Here is a 2,790-nt window from a genome sequence, read left to right on the forward strand (position 1 = left end):
AATTGACATAACATACTTAATTAGTCTCTTAAATTATATATTTACATTATTAGTTTTGGTTGAAATACAACCTATAAATTGCAAGTGCTACTGCAGACAGATAATAAAATAGTGTGTTAGAAACTTCTCTTTTGTGATATTTTCAAAATGTTTTTCTCATTATGCCTCCCATGTACAACCATATATGTTCACACTCCTAAATTCTTACATTTTTTAATACATTTGTTCTCACCTACTACAACTAAAAGAATTATAGCCCTCCATGAAGAATATTATATATATATATTTATACATGTATATATGAAAGGAAGAGATCAATTTTGGACGGGCATTTGCATTGATAACAAATTGAATGTATTTTGTGATTTTTTTATCTAACTTTTCTATGTTAATTGTGAAGGAACCCAAGAGACTAAAGAGAAAGATGATTTCAGCAGCTTGTCCGCCAACACAAGACCTAAAACATCCTCCACAACATCTCCCCACTACTCAAGAAGAGGCAGGATCAAGTATGGCTAGTAAGTCGCCGATTATCTTCAAGTTTCCCACTGAACTTCCCATGTTTTTTAAGATACTTCTAGGTCCAGTTAAGTACGTAGAACTAGGATTCATGATTGACATTCTTATGGAGACCAATATTATGGGCGAACAATATACCTTATATATCTCACATGAGGATATAGTACACTTTGGACTTATGGAAGAAATCGGCGCGTCTTGCATTTCATTCTATATCAGGTAAATTTTAAATTAATAAACATTATATATTTTAGTTTCTTTTTAAGTATAACTATAATATCATTAACTTTCATGTATGTAGTATAATACATTCCGAGTTGTGCGATAGAGAGATATCACACTTTTTTGGTTTCATTGAGCCATCGTGGTCATCGAGAATTAGGACAAATATGGATAATCGGGCTGAAATTATCTCAGAGTGTATCAATAACATAGTAATGGGTCAAACTTGGTTTATTCCATACCATTTCTTGTAAGTAAATTTTTTATTTAATATTAATTTTACTTATACCTTATGATGTTTATTTTAATAACTTTTTTTGAATGCAGACGTCACTGGATGTTAGTGATCATTGATCCAGAGACCATACATGTTACTATCTTGATCCAGTTAGAAAATCTCCTCCAAATAATTTGAAGAACCTTATGAACAAGTAATACATTTGAAACTCAGTTTAGAATATAATATGGTTATTTAATATGGAAATAAAAAATTAATATGCTCTTCATATTGATGTATATATAGTGTCTTTTTACACATTAAGCGAAAGACAGGAAGGAATGAAAAAAATTACAAGTGGAAAATAGTCAATTACCCTCGTCAAACATCATCAGTAGAATGCGGCTTTTATATCATAAGGATGATGAAGGACTATTGCTTGAATGAGACACCAATGCGATGGCTAACTCGTAATGTAATTGTATTTATTAGTATTGAACTACAATTCTATTGGATTTAATTTTTGACTTATTTTTTATTTTGTGTTTTGTAGTGTGGTGGAAAGAATACATATACACTTGGCGAAATTAATGAAACTCGAAATGAATGGGCAGCCAAGCTTCTTGAGCGGATGAGTCATAGCTAGAGTAACTTTTGAAATCAGAATTAAAAAATATACTAATTGTAGTATTTAGTTAGTACTTACATAGTTATTCCAAGTGTATATTTTGATATTGTAATTTTTAGATTTGGAACATACTGAGTTCTATTGATTTTGTCTGTCTATTGATTATGTCTGAACTATGTCGTAATTACACAGGAAATTATGAATGAATATAGTGGTTGAAAATAGAGAAATGAAAAAATTCTCATATTCTACATGAGACGTCGGTCTCCACGAACTTGTCGTCTTATGTATTGTAGGGGACGATGCTTGCACATAAATTGTCATCTCATGTACTGCAAGAAGATGACACTTTGGGAGGAACTGTCGTCTCATTTATTACAGTGGATGACGCTTTCACAGAAATTGTCGTCTCATGTACCAAAAGAGACAACGTTTGTATAGGACCCATCATCTCATGTACGACATGAGATGACACTTATATTTCAACTGTCATTTTATGCTTTACATGGCATGACATTGAATAAGACGACGGTATTAGAACCGACGTATGAGAGTACATACGACGGTTTAAAACCATCGTCCCATGTCAATTTTGTAGTAGTGAGTTGAGCATAGGCGAGACCCTACATCTCTAATCTTCCAACCCAAGAGCCTTAGTTCATCTTCATGAACCCAGTTGACGTCGTCTCTATTCTTGAATCTGTTCTTGAAACCAGAGGCGTTCTTCTTCGTTGTTGAACTGAGATGCCTTCACCTCTTTTATTGAACCCGGACGTCTTATTTCTGTTATTGAACCCAAACACTGTATTCATTGTTCTTTAATCGAGATACCGTATGCTCACTATCATTTATTATGTTTTTATATTTACAATGTTTTAACTTTCTTTTGTTTTTATTCTCCACTCCCTCACATCTTATTCTCCCATTTCACATTCATTAGATGACAAAAAAAAAATATATTACATTTACAAAGCGGTCATTATATTGGAAGTCCCTTCCAACAAATGAATTTGATTCCATCCTATCATATATAGTTATTTTGAAAAACATATTTTATTTTATATTCAAAATATACATAAAATGGAGCATAAAATTAATAATATGAAAGAATTAAAATGGTATATTTTAATCATTTTACTTTGGCATAAAAATCACTCGTAAATATATAACTCCTCTTTATAATTAATACTTGATCTCTAATTTT

At 31.4% G+C, this 2,790-nt stretch overlaps 1 long non-coding RNA gene across 1 annotated transcript; it reads left to right on the forward strand.

Annotated features, from left to right (window-relative positions):
• The first annotated feature begins 1,300 nt into the window (after positions 1-1,300).
• LOC133790093 (uncharacterized) lies at positions 1,301-1,750 on the forward strand. The gene is made up of 2 exons (XR_009873886.1): positions 1,301-1,433; positions 1,512-1,750. It is a non-coding gene; the product is annotated as an uncharacterized LOC133790093 (long non-coding RNA).
• Positions 1,751-2,790: the final 1,040 nt, after the last annotated feature.

Source organism: Humulus lupulus, chromosome 7 (genome assembly GCF_963169125.1).
Source record: "Humulus lupulus chromosome 7, drHumLupu1.1, whole genome shotgun sequence".
Lineage (NCBI taxonomy): Eukaryota > Viridiplantae > Streptophyta > Magnoliopsida > Rosales > Cannabaceae > Humulus > Humulus lupulus.